The sequence below is a fragment of the Macrobrachium rosenbergii genome, chromosome 13, assembly GCF_040412425.1.
Source record: "Macrobrachium rosenbergii isolate ZJJX-2024 chromosome 13, ASM4041242v1, whole genome shotgun sequence".
NCBI classification, from domain to species: domain Eukaryota; kingdom Metazoa; phylum Arthropoda; class Malacostraca; order Decapoda; family Palaemonidae; genus Macrobrachium; species Macrobrachium rosenbergii.
The window spans coordinates 51126505-51134428 of NC_089753.1; the positions used below are offsets into that span (position 1 = coordinate 51126505).

The 7924-nt window shown below is 37.5% G+C and overlaps 1 protein-coding gene across 6 annotated transcripts in view; it reads right to left on the reverse strand.

Annotated features, from left to right (window-relative positions):
- LOC136845301 (uncharacterized) overlaps nt 1-7924 on the reverse strand; it is a 567827-nt gene that overhangs the window by 479379 nt on the left and 80524 nt on the right. For 2 of the 6 annotated variants that reach the window (XR_010855138.1, XM_067115498.1), the window contains exon 1: nt 5929-5997. The exons of 2 other annotated variants lie outside the window; for them this stretch is intronic. The gene's annotated coding sequence lies outside the window, so the exon portion shown is untranslated. Of the gene's footprint in view, nt 1-5928; nt 6001-7924 lie in introns of those variants that run through there. 2 more of the 6 variants (XR_010855137.1, XM_067115497.1) reach the window with 2 other exon arrangements.

The following is a 7924-nucleotide window of genomic DNA, read 5'->3' on the forward strand; positions in this document are numbered from 1 at the left end:
AGTCCTTGCGTGCTATTTTTCTATTTCTATAAACCTAAAAGTTCTTTGGGTTGTTTTTCTATTTCCTCAAAGTACTGACAGATACAATGAACCTTGTTACTTCCTCACAGAGCTGACACACTGACACTTGCTCTCTCTTCATAAACACATACTTTCGAATACTCACTAGTTCTCGTAAATGTTAAATTCTAAAGTTTTACCTTTTAAAATACAGGTCAAGCTTCCTGTATTATTCGTAAGAACAGCCTCACATTTTTTGTCACAAATCGACTAAACTTGCTCAAAAGTTGCTTTCCCCATCCTGATCACTTTTATTTACTTCGTTTCATCCTTTTCGACGAAAGTTTTGCCGGCGTTTCTCATTTTCCCTTCTAAAATCTAAAACTTTCCAACAAACGAACTTAACTTTTCCTTTCACGTCTCTTCCTACTTCCTTAACATTTGTCATTTATTGCGCGTGCGCCTTGTTCACGTTCACGTGGAAAGATGCACCTTTACGATGTTCCTTGCACCGTGGACGTAGACTTTAATATCCCTGAAATTAACTCGCACGGACGAAATCACAGACAATGAGTATCAAGTTCTGGTGTTTCATTCTTCTTGTAATATCTGAGGTTCCTCTCTAGATATTCGTCATTCTTTTTCCCCGTTCTTGGTATTCAGACAAACATGACTTCAGTATCTGTCTCTCCCTTAATATTAGGATGAGAACTAAGGCTATAAACGCTACGTCCTTCACGTTCTAAAAAGATTTGGGGAGGGGGGAGGAGGGAGGGGGCAGAATGAAGCTCACCATCCTTAACAACCCAAAAACGCGAGTCAAAGGAACTGCAAATAAGCTTGTAAACTCCTTCCGCCGGCAGCTGCTTTCTCCTACAGCAGGAAAGCGTTCGACATGAAAAATCATAGAGGTTCAAACTCTTCTGATGACTGTTTCCGTTATTTTTTTTTTTTTTTCCTTCAAGCTTAAGTCCTTTACAGACATTTCCCCAATAGATTTGGCTTGTTTTTGTTTCGCAGCTTTGTGTGTGTGTGTGTGTGTGTGTGTGTGTGTGTGTGTGTGTGTGTGTGTGTGTGTGTGTGTGTGTACCGTCATTAATGACGGTAATATCAGAACAGGTCGAGAAGGTGACGCTTGACCCTAGGAAGGCTATGTACCGTCCCAAAGCTAAATAGCACTTTAATTCTGCATACTGATATAGGAGGAAGAGACGTTCATATGTGTGTGTAAAAATGGTTATGAGGAGCATGAAGGTGGAGGAAACGAAGAGAAGAGGAGGAAGGCCAAAGTTCAGATGGAAGGATAAAATAGCAAATGACGATATGCAGGAGTAAGGTTTAAGAAGTCAGGATACATTGGACAGAGGAAGGTGGAGAAGGCTGATAGGAAACAGCGACCCCATATAGAAGTGGGCAAAACTGAAGACTAAGAAGATATAGGCTGGCTCCGGCTGGACGACAGATAGTTTATGCGCAGTATTACACAGAAAAAATATATGGATGCACACACACTAGGTTTATTATACAATGGCCACAATGTGGTTTATCACAGAGTAATTAAATAGTACGGTATAAAGAGATTAAACCTTATTTACTGTCAGTTTAAAAACATGATTCACATCTCGGTTACATGTACTGCAATACATACTCCTTTTTCCATAACCAAATAATCCAGATTTTTATTCAGCCAGTCATGTCCATGAAACACGATCCGCTGCCGGGCATTCACCTCTATGTACACGGACGAGAAAGGCTGATGTCGACTACTGAGCTTATAACCGAAACCCAACTGTCAGAAGGGAAAGATAAAAGCAGACAGCGAGCAAATGAAGTTTTCTTATGATTTTTCCATGTCTGAAGATCTGAGAGACCGTCTGAACTCATTTCAATTCTGGTAAAATTATAGTCTCTGAACTCATTTCACTTCCATGGTAAAATCATACTCTCGCTCCTCCGCAACAGATATGTTTCTATACATCCCTTCCAAGACCTGATCTGATTGGAAGTTGGTGAGATAACTGACGCAATTAGTTTCTAGTTACCAGCATCCCTTAAGCATGGAATAATTAGTAGTTTCGTAATTATCTTATTCTTTCTATACATATCCAGTTTGGGATGTTACTTCACTGTCTCCCAGACTAAACACACGCGTATAAGAAAAAAAACACCCATACAAACACATACACATACATACACACACATGTATATATACACATATATACAAATGGATGAATGGATAAGTAAGTGTCTTCTCAGTATTCATCCCAAAACGCATAGGTGCGCATCCTAGCCAGAGAAATTCCACTTTCACTCAAAGAGAATTAAATATTTAATTCTCTTTGAGTGAAAGTTATTCCAATGTGAAAGTGAATTCGATATCAAGGGGTATCTGTGGCTTGATATCCAGCAGCGTAAAAAACGTGCGTTCATTAGTGACAAAACTTCATATACATAAATATAATATATATATATATATATATATATATATATATATATATATATATATATATATATATATATATATATATATATATATACATATACATATGATGGTACAACGAAAGGTCCATATATCAGAATGTATATACATAAATATACCAATTACGAGCATCCATACAGTAAAGAGAGAGAGAGAGAGAGAGAGAGAGAGAGAGAGAGAGAGAGAGAGAGAGAAACTTGGGGTGATGACGGCGCCAGGAGAAGGAAGCATTTTAAGGGAAGCCGTTGCCATAGTGATCTCCCGTCGCAGAACTGCGGACTTGTGCTGGTAAAGGTGTATCAGTCCTCTATGTCTAAATCGACTTTGATCTGGGATAATGGTAGGTGCCTGTCCTCAACAACCTACTGCCGAAAGTGATATAGAAAGTGGTGCCAGAGATTAAATCAAGGATCAGTGATTACATTAATCACTATAATAATATACTGGAAAATGTTTCCATAGCTGGTGATATATAAGGGTAAAAACAAATCATAGTAATGGATAATAAACAGGTAGTAGTAAACACAAACGAACAAAGGTATATTCGTATTTATGCATGATTCAGCGGTTTAAATACGAAAGTGGCAGTGACCACTCTGTCATTTTTTCTTTAGATACAATGCGTGTTAGGAGCAGCTAACACTTTACTGCTGAAAACACACATACACGCAAACAAACACACAGACACACAAAATATACACACACACATTATATATATATAATATATATATATATATATATATATATATATATATATATATATATTTATATATATAATATATATATATATATGTATATATATAAAATATATATATAAAATTATATATGTGAATGAGTAATATAATATAAATATATTTTTACACAAACACACACACATTATATATACATATACGTGTGTGTGTGGGGGGGGTGTGCGTATTATGCCGGGGACACACAAGGTCATGACGCAAATGGGCTTTTCATCAGCAAAGGTATTTACAATTAGCAGAACCATTTATATATACACGCAGTCACTGACTGCTGACTCTCTCTCTCTCTCCGCCCATCCCACACATACTGTGTACATGCAAGCAAGCACGCACATGCACACCCATGTTGCTTTTCTGGACTATCTAAAGTTTGTGTTGAATACTGAATGTCAATATGAATATTTCATGAAGTATACCTACACTACTTGCCCTGGAATTAAGCGGTAAAATAATAAATTTCCTCTGAGAGAGAGAGAGAGAGAGAGAGAGAGAGAGAGAGAGAGAGAGAGAGAGAGACTTCAGGACGCTAGACAGCACGTGAGCCTTCAGCAGACACCGGCACTTTCCTCATCTCGTATTCCATGGGAAATCATTTTGGAAATGGCCCCTGATAGTGTGCGAAACTGATAGTCTGTCACCTATTTATTTCAATGCCTCTTCCTTTCAAGTAAATTACATTAAGGTACGAGCACTTCTTGAATTGTGTATATCGTTGTGTATTAAATGAGGAAGCGATTGTGTTTTATTTTAACAACACCCCGTTGTTCCTATTCCATCTTGACGTATGTCTAAGGGTATTTGTCTACAAACACACCCATCTATATATATGTGTGTGCGTGTGTCTTTTTTTTATATGGGTCCATGACGTTAGCATGGCTGATTTACTATGCATGAAATGCAAAAATAAATATATAAATAAAGAATAAAAGAATAAAACAAAAGTCCAAAGGATATCAGCAGATACCGGTTCATCCAGGGTTGGTGCATATTAAAGACTGGCTTATTTGATGCTCTTGGAGAAAGGGTATAAAGTAATCGTTTATTTATTTGTTAGACTATATTATTTACAAAAATGAAAAAAATTATATTAAAGGGCGCAGTCCCATCTCTCAGAATAAAAATCTGTTCCCTGCTACGTTTTTCGTGAATTTACCTTACAATTGCAGATTTCAAATACGGTACGTGAGCCTATTCCAACAAAGCCTTTTATCTCTCTCTCTCTCTCTCTCTCTCAATACATATATATATATATATATATATATATATATATATATATATATATATATATATATATATATGTGTGTGTGTGTGTGTGTGTATGTGGTGTGTATATGTGTATGTATGTGTATATATACATATACATATATATATATATATATATATATATATATATATATATATATATATATATATATATATATATATATATATATATATATATATATAGTAGTCCCCATAGCTAAACCGAAGATCAGTAGGCCTATTTCAGAAAATATTCTCTCTCTCTCCCTTCCTCTTTTATACTTGTGCGTGGATGTTCCATTAACAAATTGAGATATGCCAAAGTAGGCATTTTACCATAAGATATTTTCCGTTTAGGCCTAATCTGGTCCAAGAAATTGTCCCCTGTCAGGTTATTTGTGATGGAACCGAGTACGGTTAGTAGGCCTAACCTAGATTCTTTCCTCTCTGCAGCAGTTAGTTCTATTGTCCTGTTACTTCTGACCTTCTCTTCTGGGGAAGAATTAGAAAACTTTATGCCTATTCCCAAGAACCAATCTCTTGTCCTCCCGTAAATATAGAGGTTTCTTATCTATAGGCCTATTCCAATCTCAATTCTCGCAAAAAAAACATGTTAGGCCGTTGACGGAATTGGAATTGATATGTAGGCATTATTCATAAAAAATCTGCTGTTTCTCCGACAGGACTTCTTATCTATGAAAAATTCAGTTACCATCGAGTCGTATGTTCATCGCCAATTGAAAGTTTATTGGTTATTTTCATATAAATGGAATTGACCGTTGCATTTTGTGTTCAATACAATTACAATACCAGGGACTGCCTTTAATCCCTTTTCATAAACAAATAACTCACTAAACTAATAATGAAATATAACTACGTATCATGCATAGGATATTACTGGCTACCTCACATAAGCACGGTAGGGTGAACTGACACTTGCATTTTATGATCATTACGATTATTATATAAGGAACTGCCTTTATTTAGTTTTCATATGTAAACAGACCATTAAAATAATAAAGAAATAAAACTACAAATCAGTAGGCCTATGAATGGCTGCCGGACATAAGCACGGTAGTATGCACAACAGCAAAATCCTAGGCCTATACCACTACCTGTTTGTTCTTTAAAATCAATTTTGTTACAAATTTGGCTCTTTGACAATAAATAATAACTGATTCATCAAAACACTCCTTTGCATCAGCCTGAAAACTCTTAATTCAAGCAGAATACACGAATAAATGCACGATGCACTGGGGGGTATAAAAATCAACAGGTGTATAGCGCCAATTATCTCACAGGTAAGTCGGCATCCGTCACACGATCAGCTAAAAAACACACACGCACAACCGTAAAAAAAAAAACCATCTGCGCAGCATGGTGGGAAAACAACAATATCAAGAGAGAGAGAGAGAGAGAGAGAGAGAGAGAGAGAGAGAGAGAGAGCAAAACACTCACCAGCCTTGCCAGGAACGTAAAGCTCTAGCTCCGGCCAACACCCCGTCAAGCAAGCTACTGAGTGAGAGTGAGGGGATAAAAGCCACCCACACATTCGGTTCTACCTCCAACACAATGATGCCAGAAACCCCTTATCTAAACACATACTTTTCATCGTGCCATTTTCGTCAAATTTAGCTCTAACTTCCAAATTTCCTTTTTCCTTCATAAAAATCCATAACTAAAATATAAACAATAAAATTAAACCCTTTAAAACACATGAAGTAGTATCACACTTCAAAGGATCCTTATCAATCACATGTGGCAATACTGCATCTTCTTCGTCTTCTTCTATCCTCACGGGGAGACTTTAGCGCAAGCGTGATCAGGATGAAGGAATTGCGTGGGATGTTGCTGCTCGTATCCTACACTATTCGAAGAGAAGGGGAATCGCCGGGGAAGAAGTTTGTAGCTTTAACCGGTTCTGCTTCTTCTTCTTCTTCTTCTTCTTCTTTTTCTCCTTCTTCTTCTTCTTCTTCTTCTTCTTCTTCTTCTTCTTCTTCTTCGAGAGAGAGAGAGAGAGAGAGAGAGAGAGAGAGAGCGAGAGAATGTATTTAAAGATTTCAGCAAAGAGAGATTCCAACATTCGCCACTCAACTTTACGAGTGACATTAATCCATTTTAGTCTCTTGCAGTCTACAAATTTTGGTTTGTGAGATTGACTTTCTGTGTTGCTGTATATGTGTGTAGGAGCAAGAGTTTAAAAGTCCACCACACAAAGGAGTCTTACGTCAGTAGTAGACGGAAGTTTATTAAACCATAATGAACGACCGGAGTTTATGTTGTGAATGAACGACGTATCTGGCTTCCCGGAAACCGTTTTTTTTATCTATGACGTCAACGTACTCTCTTTTTCTTCATGGTTTTGCGTAGCCTTTGTTGCGTGAAAAATAGTGATATTATAGGTGCTGATTTCTCTCTCTCTCTCTCTCTCTCTCTCTCTCTCTCTCTCTCTCTCTCCGTTACCCAAGTCTCAAAGGACATATAACCTGTGGTCTTCTTAGGGTTGTTTATGTTTATCTTTTAAAGAACTCCAGCGTGAGGTTTTTCTCTTTAACAAAAGACGTAAACTTTCGCAAATGACGCTTAAAATATATTGTTTTAAATATTAAGGAATAGTTTACTAACTGAATGGATGTATTACTATAAATGGCGTCACAATTGTGATAGTTACTGACTCCAAAGTTACATATTGTTGCGGTGCTAGAAAGTGATTTCGTAAAATGTCGTTTAGTATACTAAACTGGAATCAAAACTGTTCAAAATTAATACACTACTGGCAAACGCGCTCGCATTTGCTAGTTCCCATATCCGTACCATAGTCCATACCCATACTCATATCTGTATCATACCCACAACCATACCCATATCCATAGCATACCCATATCTGTACCATACCCATACCCATATCGGTTCCATACCCATATCAGTACCATACCAATACCTATACCCATACCGATACCCATATCCATACCCATATCTGTACCATACCAACACCTATGCCCATACCCATACCCATACCCATACCTGTATCGATACCCATACCCACAACCTTACCATACTCATACCTATAACTATGTCCATACCCACACCCATACCCATATTCATTCCATACTCATACCCATACCATTCCCTTACCCATTTCTGTACCATACACGTACCATACCCATACCCAGATCCGTACCATACTCATACCATACCCATACCTATACCTATACCCACAGCTAAATTAACCCTACTAATAATAGCCAGCAAAAGTCTACGGGCAGCACCAGCCCCGTTTACCTTCCCATCATATACAAACAACTGACCACATCCTGGTGTAGGTACAGGGGCAGCTGTTGATGGGTTTTGAACCAATGCCGATGCCATGGTGGTTCTGGACCATCACCAGTAGTGCCTGCTGTTGTTCTAGAATTACCCACTGAGTCAATTTTGAAACAAAAATAACAAAGCT